Here is a 9763-nt window from a genome sequence, read left to right on the forward strand (position 1 = left end):
AAGAAAATGGCTTTTTTATTTATAATTCGTTTGCATAGGAAATTCAAAATCACAAACAGTTGCTATATATTTATTTGACATATACAGCATGATTAAATTGCTTACAACACCCGGTATTCCCAGGCGGTCACCCATCCAAGTAATAACCGGGCCCGAGGTTGCTTAACTTCCGAGATCGAACGAGATCGGGTCTACTCAACCTGGTATGGTGGTAGGCAATTTCAAATGAAAGAAAATGACTTTTTCAATTATAATTCGATTGCATAGGAAATTCAAAAACGCAAATAGTTGCTATAATTTTAATTGACATATACAGCATGACTAAAATGCTTACAACACCCGGTATTCCCAGGCGGTCACCCATCCAAGTACTAACCGGGCCCGAGGTTGCTTAACTTCCGAGATCGGGTCTACTCAACCTGGTATGGTCGTAGGCGATTTCAAATGAAAGAAAATGGCTTTTTTAATTATAATTCGTTTGCATAGGAAATTCAAAATCACAAACAGTTGCTATATATTTAATTGAAATATACAGCATGACTAAAATGCTTACAACACCCGGTATTCCCAGGCGGTCACCCATCCAAGTACTAACCGGGCCCGAGGTTGCTTAACTTCCGAGATCAAACGAGATCGGGTCTACTCAACCTGGTATGGTCGTAGGCGATTTCAAATGAAAGAAAATGTCTTTTTCAATTATAATTCGATTGCATAGGACATTCAAAAAATCAAATAGTTGCTATAAATTTGATTGAAAGATACAGCATGACTAAAATGCTTACAACACCCGGTATTACCAGGCAATCACACATCCAAGTACTAACCGGGCCCGAGGTTGCTTAACTTCCGAGATCGAACGAGATCGGGTCTACTCAACCTGGTATGGTCGTAGGCGATTTCAAATGAAAGAAAAAGGCCTTTTCAAATCTAATTCCATTGCATAGCAAATTCAAAAAAGCAAATAGTTGCTAAAAATTTAGTTGAAATATACAGCATGACTAAAATGCTTACAGCACCCGGTATTCCCAGGCGGTCACCCATCCAAGTACTAACCGTGCCCGAAGTTGCTTAACTTCCGAGATCAGACGAGATCGGGTCTACTCAACCTGGTATGGTAGTAGGTGATTTCAAAAGAATTAAAATGGCGTTTTTAATTCTAATTCGATTGCATAGGAAATTCAAAATCGCAAACAGATGTTATAAATTTAATTGAAATATACAGCATGACTAAAATGCTTACAACACCCGGTATTCCCAGGCGGTCACCCATCCAAGTACTAACCGGGCCCGAGGTTGCTTAACTTCCGAGATCGAACGAAATCGGGTCTACTCAACCTGGTATGGTCGTAGGCAATTTCAAAAGAAAGAAAATGGTCTTTCCACTTCTAATTCGATTGCATAGGAAATTCAAAAAAGCAAATAGTTGTTAAAAATTTGATTGAAATATACAGCATGACTAAAATGCTTACAACACCCGGTATTACCAGGCAATCACACATCCAAGTACTAACCGGGCCCGAGGTTGCTTAACTTCCGAGATCGAACGAGATCGGGTCTACTCAAACTGGTATGGTCGTAGGCAATTTCAAAAGAAAGAAAATGGCGTTTTCAATTCTAATTCGATTGCATAGGAAATTCAAAAAAGCAAATAGTTGCTAAAAATTGAATCGAAATATACAGCATGACTAAAATGCTTACAGCATCCACTATTCCCAGGCGAGCACCCATCCAAGTACTAACAGAACCCGAGGTTGCTTAACTTCGGAGATCGAACGAGATCGGGTCTACTCAACCTGGTATGGTCGTAGGCAATTTCAAAAGAAATAAAATGGCAATTTCAATTCTAATTCGATTTCATAGGAAATTCAAAAACGCAAATAGTTGCTATAAATTTAATTGAAATATACAGCATGTCTAAAATGCTTATCGCACCCGGTATTCCCAGGCGGTCACCCTTCCAAGTACTAACCGGGCTCGAGGTTGCTTAACTTCCGAGATCGAACGAGATCGGGTCTACTCAACCTGGTATGGTCGTAGGTGATTTCAAATGAAAGAAAATGGCCTTTTCAATTATAATTCGATTTCATAAGAAATTCAAAAAGGCAAACAGATGTTATAAATTTAATTGAAGTATACAGCATGACTAAAATGCTTACAAAACCCGGTATTCCCAGGCGGTCACCCATCCAAGTACTAACCGGGCCCGAGGTTGCTTAATTTCCGAGATCGAACGAGATCGGGTCTACTCAACCTGGTATGGTCGTAGGCAATTTCAAAAGAAAGAAAATGGCCTTTTCAATTCTAATTCGATTGCATAGGAAATTCAAAAAAGCAAATAGTTGCTAAAAATTTAATCGAAATATACAGCATGACTAAAATGCTTACAGCACCCACTATTCCCAGGCGATCACCCATCCAAGTACTAACCGGGCCCGAGGTTGCTTGACTTCCGAGATCGAACGAGATCGGGTCTACTCAACCTGGTATGGTCGTAGGCGATTGCATATGAAAGAAAATGGTCTTTCCAATTCTAATCCGATTGCATAGGAAATTCAAAATAGAAAATAGTTGTTATAAATTTGATTGAAATATACAGCATGACTAAAATGCTTACAACACCCTGTATTCCCAGGCGGTCACCCATCCAAGTACTAACCGGGTCCGAGGTTGCTTAACTTCCGAGATCGTATCTACTCAACCTGGAATGGTCGAAGGTGGGTTCAAATGAAAGAAAATGGCTTTTTCAATTACAATTCGATTGCATAGGAAATTCAAAAAGCAAATATTTGCTATAAATTTAATTGAAATATACAGCATGACTAAAATGCTTACAGCACCCGGTATTCCCAGGCGGTCACCCATCCAAGTACTAACCGGGCCCGAAGTTGCTTAACTTCCGAGAACAGACGAGATCGGGTCTACTCAACCTGGTATGGTCGTAGGCAATTTCAAAAGAAAGAAAATGGCTTTTTCAATTATAATTCGATTTCATAGGAAATTCAAAAACGCAAATAGTTGCTATAAATTTAATTGAAATATACAGCATGACTAAAATGCTTACAACACCCTGTATTCCTAGGCGGTCACCCATCCAAGTACTAACCGGGCCCGAGTTTGCTTAACTTCCGAGATCGAACGAGATCGGGTATACTCAACCTGGTATGGTCGTAGGCAAATTCAAATGAAAGAAAATGGCTTTTTCAATTCTAATTCGATTGCATAGGAAATTCAAAAACGCAAATAGTTGCTATAATTTTAATTGACATATACAGCATGACTAAAATGCTTACAACACCCGGTATTCCCAGGCGATCACCCATCCAAGTATTAACCGGGCCCGAGGTTGCTTAACTTCCGAGATCGAACGAGATCAGGTCTACTCAAACTGGTATGGTCGTAGGCGATTGCAAATGAAAGAAAATGGTCTTTCCATATCTAATTCGATTGCATAGGAAATTCAAAATAGAAAATAGTTGTTATAAATTTGATTGAAATATACAGCATGACTAAAATGCTTACAACACCCTGTATTCCCAGGCGGTCACTCTTCCAAGTACTAACCGGGTCCGAGGTTGCTTAAATTCCGAGATCGTATCTACTCAACCTGGTATGGTCGAAGGTGGGTTCAAATGAAAGAAAATGGCTTTTTCAATTACAATTCGATTGCATAGGAAATTCAAAAAACAAATAGTTGCTATAAATTTAATTGAAATATACAGCATGACTAAAATGCTTACAACACCCTGTATTCCTAGGCGGTCACCCATCCAAGTACTAACCGGGCCCGAGGTTGCTTAACTTCCGAGATCGAACGAGATCGGGTCTACTCAACCTGGTATGGTCGTAGGCAATTTCAAATGAAAGAAAATGACTTTTTCAATTATAATTCGATTGCATAAGAAATTCAAAAACGCAAATAGTTGCTATAATTTTAATTGACATATACAGCATGACTAAAATGCTTACAACACCCGGTATTCCCAGGCGGGCACCCATCCAAGTACTAACCGGGCCCGAGGTTGCTTAACTTCAGAGATCGGGTCTACTCAACCTGGTATGGTCGTAGGCGATTTCAAATGAAAGAAAATGGCTTTTTTAATTATAATTCGTTTGCATAGGAAATTCAAAATCACAAACAGTTGCTATATATTTAATTGAAATATACAGCATGACTAAATTGCTTACAACACCCGGTATTCCCAGGCGGTCACCCATCCAAGTACTAACCGGGCCCGAGGTTGCTTAACTTCCAAGATCAAACGAGATCGGGTCTACTCAACCTGGTATGGTCGTAGGCGATTTCAAATGAAAGAAAATGGCTTTTTCAATTATAATTCGATTGCATAGGACATTCAAAAAATCAAATAGTTGCTATAAATTTGATTGAAAGATACAGCATGACTAAAATGCTTACAACACCCGGTATTACCAGGCAATCACACATCCAAGTACTAACCGGGCCCGAGGTTGCTTAACTTCCGAGATCGGGTCTACTCAACCTGGTATGGTCGTAGGCGATTTCAAATGAAAGAAAATTGCTTTTTTAATTATAATTCGTTTGCATAGGAAATTCAAAATCACAAACAGTTGCTATATATTTATTTGAAATATACAGCATGATTAAATTGCTTACCACACCCGGTATTCCCAGGCGGTCACCCATCCAAGTACTAACCGGGCCCGAGGTTGCTTAACTTCCGAGATCGAACGAGATCGGGTCTACTCAACCTGGTATGGTGGTAGGCAATTTCAAATGAAAGAAAATGACTTTTTCAATTCTAATTCGATTGCATAGGAAATTCAAAAACGCAAATTGTTGCTATAATTTTAATTGACATATACAGCATGACTAAAATGCTTACAACACCCGGTATTCCCAGGCGGGCACCCATCCAAGTACTAACCGGGCCCGAGGTTGCTTAACTTCCGAGATCGGGTCTACTCAACCTGGTATGGTCGTAGGCAATTTCAAAAGAAAGAAAATGGCCCTTTCAATTCTAATTCGATTGCATAGGAAATTCAAAAAAGCAAATATTTGCTAAAAATTTAATCGAAATATACAGCATGACTAAAATGCTTACCACACCCGGTATTCCCAGGCGGTCACCCATCCAAGTACTAACCGGGCCCGAGGTTGCTTAACTTCCGAGATCGAACGAGATCGGGTCTACTCAACCTGGTATGGTGGTAGGCAATTTCAAATGAAAGAAAATGACTTTTTCAATTATAATTCGATTGCATAGGAAATTCAAAAACGCAAATAGTTGCTATAATTTTAATTGACATATACAGCATGACTAAAATGCTTACAACACCCGGTATTCCCAGGCGGGCACCCATCCAAGTACTAACCGGGCCCGAGGTTGCTTAACTTCAGAGATCGGGTCTACTCAACCTGGTATGGTCGTAGGCGATTTCAAATGAAAGAAAATGGCTTTTTTAATTATAATTCGTTTGCATAGGAAATTCAAAATCACAAACAGTTGCTATATATTTAATTGAAATATACAGCATGACTAAATTGCTTACAACACCCGGTATTCCCAGGCGGTCACCCATCCAAGTACTAACCGGGCCCGAGGTTGCTTAACTTCCAAGATCAAACGAGATCGGGTCTACTCAACCTGGTATGGTCGTAGGCGATTTCAAATGAAAGAAAATGGCTTTTTCAATTATAATTCGATTGCATAGGACATTCAAAAAATCAAATAGTTGCTATAAATTTGATTGAAAGATACAGCATGACTAAAATGCTTACAACACCCGGTATTACCAGGCAATCACACATCCAAGTACTAAACGGGCCCGAGGTTGCTTAACTTCCGAGATCGAACGAGATCGGGTCTACTCAACCTGGTATGGTCGTAGGCGATTTCAAATGAAAGAAAATGGCCCTTTCAATTCTAATTCGATTGCATAGCAATTTCAAAAAAGCAAACAGTTGCTAAAAATTTAATTGAAATATACAGCATGACTAAAATGCTTACAGCACCCGGTATTCCCAGGCGGTCACCCATCCAAGTACTAACCGGGCCCGAAATTGCTTAACTTCCGAGATCAGACGAGATCGGGTCTACTCAACCTGGTATGGTAGTAGGTGATTTCAAAAGAAAGAAAATGGCGTTTTCAATTCTAATTCGATTGCATAGGAAATTCAAAATCGCAAACAGATGTTATAAATTTAATTGAAATATACAGCATGACTAAAATGCTTACAACACCCGGTATTCCCAGGCGGTCACCCATCCAAGTACTAACCGGGCCCGAGGTTGCTTAACTTCCGAGATCGAACAAGATCGAGTCTACTCAACCTGATATGGTCGTAGGCAATTTCAAAAGAAAGAAAATGGTCTTTCCAATTCTAATTCGATTGCATAGGAAATTCAAAATAGAAAATAGTTGTTATAAATTTGTTTGAAATATACAGCATGACTAAAATGCTTACAACACCCTGTATTCCCAAGCGGTCACTCATTCAAGTACTAACCGGGTCCGAGGTTGCTTAAATTCCGAGATCGTATCTACTCAACCTGGTATGGTCGAAGGTGGGTTCAAATGAAAGAAAATGGCTTTTTCAATTACAATTCGATTGCATAGGAAATTCAAAAAACAAATAGTTGCTATAAATTTAATAGAAATATACAGCATGACTAAAATGCTTACAACACCCTGTATTCCTAGGCGGTCACCCATCCAAGTACTAACCGGGCCCGAGGTTGCTTAACTTCCGAGATCGAACGAGATCGGGTCTACTCAACCTGGTATGGTCGTAGGCAATTTCAAATGAAAGAAAATGGCTTTTTCAATTATAATTCGATTGCATAGGAAATTCAAAATCACAAACAGTTGCTATATGTTTATTTGAAGTATACAGCATGACTAAAATGCTTACAACACCCGGTATTCCCAGGCGGTCACCCATCCAAGTACTAACCGGGCCCGAGATTGCTTAACTTCCGAGATCGGGTCTACTCAACCTGGTATGGTCGTAGGCGATTTCAAATGAAAGAAAATGGCTTTTTTATTTATAATTCGTTTGCATAGGAAATTCAAAATCACAAACAGTTGCTATATATTTATTTGACATATACAGCATGATTAAATTGCTTACAACACCCGGTATTCCCAGGCGGTCACCCATCCAAGTAATAACCGGGCCCGAGGTTGCTTAACTTCCGAGATCGAACGAGATCGGGTCTACTCAACCTGGTATGGTGGTAGGCAATTTCAAATGAAAGAAAATGACTTTTTCAATTATAATTCGATTGCATAGGAAATTCAAAAACGCAAATAGTTGCTATAATTTTAATTGACATATACAGCATGACTAAAATGCTTACAACACCCGGTATTCCCAGGCGGTCACCCATCCAAGTACTAACCGGGCCCGAAGTTGCTTAACTTCCGAGATCGGGTCTACTCAACCTGGTATGGTCGTAGGCGATTTCAAATGAAAGAAAATGGCTTTTTTAATTATAATTCGTTTGCATAGGAAATTCAAAATCACAAACAGTTGCTATATATTTAATTGAAATATACAGCATGACTAAAATGCTTACAACACCCGGTATTCCCAGGCGGTCACCCATCCAAGTACTAACCGGGCCCGAGGTTGCTTAACTTCCGAGATCAAACGAGATCGGGTCTACTCAACCTGGTATGGTCGTAGGCGATTTCAAATGAAAGAAAATGTCTTTTTCAATTATAATTCGATTGCATAGGACATTCAAAAAATCAAATAGTTGCTATAAATTTGATTGAAAGATACAGCATGACTAAAATGCTTACAACACCCGGTATTACCAGGCAATCACACATCCAAGTACTAACCGGGCCCGAGGTTGCTTAACTTCCGAGATCGAACGAGATCGGGTCTACTCAACCTGGTATGGTCGTAGGCGATTTCAAATGAAAGAAAAAGGCCTTTTCAAATCTAATTCCATTGCATAGCAAATTCAAAAAAGCAAATAGTTGCTAAAAATTTAGTTGAAATATACAGCATGACTAAAATGCTTACAGCACCCGGTATTCCCAGGCGGTCACCCATCCAAGTACTAACCGTGCCCGAAGTTGCTTAACTTCCGAGATCAGACGAGATCGGGTCTACTCAACCTGGTATGGTAGTAGGTGATTTCAAAAGAATTAAAATGGCGTTTTTAATTCTAATTCGATTGCATAGGAAATTCAAAATCGCAAACAGATGTTATAAATTTAATTGAAATATACAGCATGACTAAAATGCTTACAACACCCGGTATTCCCAGGCGGTCACCCATCCAAGTACTAACCGGGCCAGAGGTTGCTTAACTTCCGAGATCGAACGAAATCGGGTCTACTCAACCTGGTATGGTCGTAGGCAATTTCAAAAGAAAGAAAATGGTCTTTCCACTTCTAATTCGATTGCATAGGAAATTCAAAAAAGCAAATAGTTGTTAAAAATTTGATTGAAATATACAGCATGACTAAAATGCTTACAACACCCGGTATTACCAGGCAATCACACATCCAAGTACTAACCGGGCCCGAGGTTGCTTAACTTCCGAGATCGAACGAGATCGGGTCTACTCAAACTGGTATGGTCGTAGGCAATTTCAAAAGAAAGAAAATGGCGTTTTCAATTCTAATTCGATTGCATAGGAAATTCAAAAAAGCAAATAGTTGCTAAAAATTGAATCGAAATATACAGCATGACTAAAATGCTTACAGCATCCACTATTCCCAGGCGAGCACCCATCCAAGTACTAACAGAACCCGAGGTTGCTTAACTTCGGAGATCGAACGAGATCGGGTCTACTCAACCTGGTATGGTCGTAGGCAATTTCAAAAGAAATAAAATGGCAATTTCAATTCTAATTCGATTTCATAGGAAATTCAAAAACGCAAATAGTTGCTATAAATTTAATTGAAATATACAGCATGTCTAAAATGCTTATCGCACCCGGTATTCCCAGGCGGTCACCCTTCCAAGTACTAACCGGGCTCGAGGTTGCTTAACTTCCGAGATCGAACGAGATCGGGTCTACTCAACCTGGTATGGTCGTAGGTGATTTCAAATGAAAGAAAATGGCCTTTTCAATTATAATTCGATTTCATAAGAAATTCAAAAAAGCAAACAGATGTTATAAATGTAATTGAAGTATACAGCATGACTAAAATGCTTACAAAACCCGGTATTCCCAGGCGGTCACCCATCCAAGTACTAACCGGGCCCGAGGTTGCTTAATTTCCGAGATCGAACGAGATCGGGTCTACTCAACCTGGTATGGTCGTAGGCAATTTCAAAAGAAAGAAAATGGCCTTTTCAATTCTAATTCGATTGCATAGGAAATTCAAAAAAGCAAATAGTTGCTAAAAATTTAATCGAAATATACAGCATGACTAAAATGCTTACAGCACCCACTATTCCCAGGCGATCACCCATCCAAGTACTAACCGGGCCCGAGGTTGCTTAACTTCCGAGATCGAACGAGATCGGGTCTACTCAACCTGGTATGGTCGTAGGCGATTGCATATGAAAGAAAATGGTCTTTCCAATTCTAATCCGATTGCATAGGAAATTCAAAATAGAAAATAGTTGTTATAAATTTGATTGAAATATACAGCATGACTAAAATGCTTACAACACCCTGTATTCCCAGGCGGTCACCCATCCAAGTACTAACCGGGTCCGAGGTTGCTTAACTTCCGAGATCGTATCTACTCAACCTGGAATGGTCGAAGGTGGGTTCAAATGAAAGAAAATGGCTTTTTCAATTACAATTCG

General features: G+C 39.5%; 17 non-coding genes and 22 pseudogenes across 17 annotated transcripts; all 39 read right to left on the reverse strand.

Moving 5' to 3' along the window:
- Positions 1-98: 98 nt before the first annotated feature.
- On the reverse strand, positions 99-217 carry LOC143455292 (5S ribosomal RNA). Its single transcript, XR_013116876.1, has one exon. It is a non-coding gene; the product is annotated as a 5S ribosomal RNA (ribosomal RNA).
- Positions 218-327: 110 nt separating this feature from the next.
- LOC143456267 (5S ribosomal RNA) lies at positions 328-436 on the reverse strand (annotated as a pseudogene).
- A 110-nt stretch (positions 437-546) lies between these two features.
- LOC143457268 (5S ribosomal RNA) lies at positions 547-665 on the reverse strand. The gene has a single exon (XR_013117136.1). It is a non-coding gene; the product is annotated as a 5S ribosomal RNA (ribosomal RNA).
- Positions 666-775: 110 nt separating this feature from the next.
- LOC143455983 (5S ribosomal RNA) lies at positions 776-894 on the reverse strand (annotated as a pseudogene).
- Positions 895-1004: 110 nt separating this feature from the next.
- Positions 1005-1123, reverse strand: LOC143456392 (5S ribosomal RNA; annotated as a pseudogene).
- Positions 1124-1233: 110 nt separating this feature from the next.
- LOC143453748 (5S ribosomal RNA) lies at positions 1234-1352 on the reverse strand. The gene has a single exon (XR_013115403.1). It is a non-coding gene; the product is annotated as a 5S ribosomal RNA (ribosomal RNA).
- Positions 1353-1462: 110 nt separating this feature from the next.
- LOC143456459 (5S ribosomal RNA) lies at positions 1463-1581 on the reverse strand (annotated as a pseudogene).
- A 110-nt stretch (positions 1582-1691) lies between these two features.
- LOC143457203 (5S ribosomal RNA) lies at positions 1692-1810 on the reverse strand (annotated as a pseudogene).
- Positions 1811-1920: 110 nt separating this feature from the next.
- On the reverse strand, positions 1921-2039 carry LOC143456919 (5S ribosomal RNA; annotated as a pseudogene).
- Positions 2040-2149: 110 nt separating this feature from the next.
- On the reverse strand, positions 2150-2268 carry LOC143454214 (5S ribosomal RNA). The gene has a single exon (XR_013115849.1). It is a non-coding gene; the product is annotated as a 5S ribosomal RNA (ribosomal RNA).
- A 110-nt stretch (positions 2269-2378) lies between these two features.
- On the reverse strand, positions 2379-2497 carry LOC143456183 (5S ribosomal RNA; annotated as a pseudogene).
- A 328-nt stretch (positions 2498-2825) lies between these two features.
- Positions 2826-2944, reverse strand: LOC143455222 (5S ribosomal RNA). The gene has a single exon (XR_013116809.1). It is a non-coding gene; the product is annotated as a 5S ribosomal RNA (ribosomal RNA).
- A 110-nt stretch (positions 2945-3054) lies between these two features.
- LOC143454966 (5S ribosomal RNA) lies at positions 3055-3173 on the reverse strand. The gene has a single exon (XR_013116567.1). It is a non-coding gene; the product is annotated as a 5S ribosomal RNA (ribosomal RNA).
- Positions 3174-3283: 110 nt separating this feature from the next.
- LOC143455866 (5S ribosomal RNA) lies at positions 3284-3402 on the reverse strand (annotated as a pseudogene).
- Positions 3403-3730: 328 nt separating this feature from the next.
- On the reverse strand, positions 3731-3849 carry LOC143454898 (5S ribosomal RNA). Its single transcript, XR_013116502.1, has one exon. It is a non-coding gene; the product is annotated as a 5S ribosomal RNA (ribosomal RNA).
- A 110-nt stretch (positions 3850-3959) lies between these two features.
- On the reverse strand, positions 3960-4068 carry LOC143457022 (5S ribosomal RNA; annotated as a pseudogene).
- A 110-nt stretch (positions 4069-4178) lies between these two features.
- On the reverse strand, positions 4179-4297 carry LOC143454099 (5S ribosomal RNA). Its single transcript, XR_013115740.1, has one exon. It is a non-coding gene; the product is annotated as a 5S ribosomal RNA (ribosomal RNA).
- A 110-nt stretch (positions 4298-4407) lies between these two features.
- Positions 4408-4516, reverse strand: LOC143457289 (5S ribosomal RNA; annotated as a pseudogene).
- A 110-nt stretch (positions 4517-4626) lies between these two features.
- LOC143457673 (5S ribosomal RNA) lies at positions 4627-4745 on the reverse strand. Its single transcript, XR_013117358.1, has one exon. It is a non-coding gene; the product is annotated as a 5S ribosomal RNA (ribosomal RNA).
- A 110-nt stretch (positions 4746-4855) lies between these two features.
- LOC143456659 (5S ribosomal RNA) lies at positions 4856-4964 on the reverse strand (annotated as a pseudogene).
- Positions 4965-5074: 110 nt separating this feature from the next.
- On the reverse strand, positions 5075-5193 carry LOC143457685 (5S ribosomal RNA). The gene has a single exon (XR_013117369.1). It is a non-coding gene; the product is annotated as a 5S ribosomal RNA (ribosomal RNA).
- A 110-nt stretch (positions 5194-5303) lies between these two features.
- Positions 5304-5412, reverse strand: LOC143457023 (5S ribosomal RNA; annotated as a pseudogene).
- Positions 5413-5522: 110 nt separating this feature from the next.
- On the reverse strand, positions 5523-5641 carry LOC143454100 (5S ribosomal RNA). The gene has a single exon (XR_013115741.1). It is a non-coding gene; the product is annotated as a 5S ribosomal RNA (ribosomal RNA).
- Positions 5642-5751: 110 nt separating this feature from the next.
- Positions 5752-5870, reverse strand: LOC143456318 (5S ribosomal RNA; annotated as a pseudogene).
- Positions 5871-5980: 110 nt separating this feature from the next.
- LOC143455952 (5S ribosomal RNA) lies at positions 5981-6099 on the reverse strand (annotated as a pseudogene).
- A 110-nt stretch (positions 6100-6209) lies between these two features.
- On the reverse strand, positions 6210-6328 carry LOC143455198 (5S ribosomal RNA). The gene has a single exon (XR_013116786.1). It is a non-coding gene; the product is annotated as a 5S ribosomal RNA (ribosomal RNA).
- A 328-nt stretch (positions 6329-6656) lies between these two features.
- LOC143454899 (5S ribosomal RNA) lies at positions 6657-6775 on the reverse strand. The gene has a single exon (XR_013116503.1). It is a non-coding gene; the product is annotated as a 5S ribosomal RNA (ribosomal RNA).
- Positions 6776-6885: 110 nt separating this feature from the next.
- Positions 6886-6994, reverse strand: LOC143456496 (5S ribosomal RNA; annotated as a pseudogene).
- A 110-nt stretch (positions 6995-7104) lies between these two features.
- On the reverse strand, positions 7105-7223 carry LOC143455293 (5S ribosomal RNA). The gene has a single exon (XR_013116877.1). It is a non-coding gene; the product is annotated as a 5S ribosomal RNA (ribosomal RNA).
- A 110-nt stretch (positions 7224-7333) lies between these two features.
- On the reverse strand, positions 7334-7442 carry LOC143456645 (5S ribosomal RNA; annotated as a pseudogene).
- Positions 7443-7552: 110 nt separating this feature from the next.
- Positions 7553-7671, reverse strand: LOC143457280 (5S ribosomal RNA). The gene has a single exon (XR_013117137.1). It is a non-coding gene; the product is annotated as a 5S ribosomal RNA (ribosomal RNA).
- Positions 7672-7781: 110 nt separating this feature from the next.
- LOC143455984 (5S ribosomal RNA) lies at positions 7782-7900 on the reverse strand (annotated as a pseudogene).
- Positions 7901-8010: 110 nt separating this feature from the next.
- LOC143456393 (5S ribosomal RNA) lies at positions 8011-8129 on the reverse strand (annotated as a pseudogene).
- Positions 8130-8239: 110 nt separating this feature from the next.
- On the reverse strand, positions 8240-8358 carry LOC143455034 (5S ribosomal RNA). The gene has a single exon (XR_013116632.1). It is a non-coding gene; the product is annotated as a 5S ribosomal RNA (ribosomal RNA).
- A 110-nt stretch (positions 8359-8468) lies between these two features.
- Positions 8469-8587, reverse strand: LOC143456460 (5S ribosomal RNA; annotated as a pseudogene).
- A 110-nt stretch (positions 8588-8697) lies between these two features.
- Positions 8698-8816, reverse strand: LOC143457204 (5S ribosomal RNA; annotated as a pseudogene).
- A 110-nt stretch (positions 8817-8926) lies between these two features.
- LOC143456920 (5S ribosomal RNA) lies at positions 8927-9045 on the reverse strand (annotated as a pseudogene).
- Positions 9046-9155: 110 nt separating this feature from the next.
- LOC143454216 (5S ribosomal RNA) lies at positions 9156-9274 on the reverse strand. Its single transcript, XR_013115851.1, has one exon. It is a non-coding gene; the product is annotated as a 5S ribosomal RNA (ribosomal RNA).
- A 110-nt stretch (positions 9275-9384) lies between these two features.
- Positions 9385-9503, reverse strand: LOC143455805 (5S ribosomal RNA; annotated as a pseudogene).
- Positions 9504-9763: the final 260 nt, after the last annotated feature.

The sequence above is a fragment of the Clavelina lepadiformis genome, chromosome 4 (assembly GCF_947623445.1).
Source record: "Clavelina lepadiformis chromosome 4, kaClaLepa1.1, whole genome shotgun sequence".
NCBI lineage: Eukaryota > Metazoa > Chordata > Ascidiacea > Aplousobranchia > Clavelinidae > Clavelina > Clavelina lepadiformis.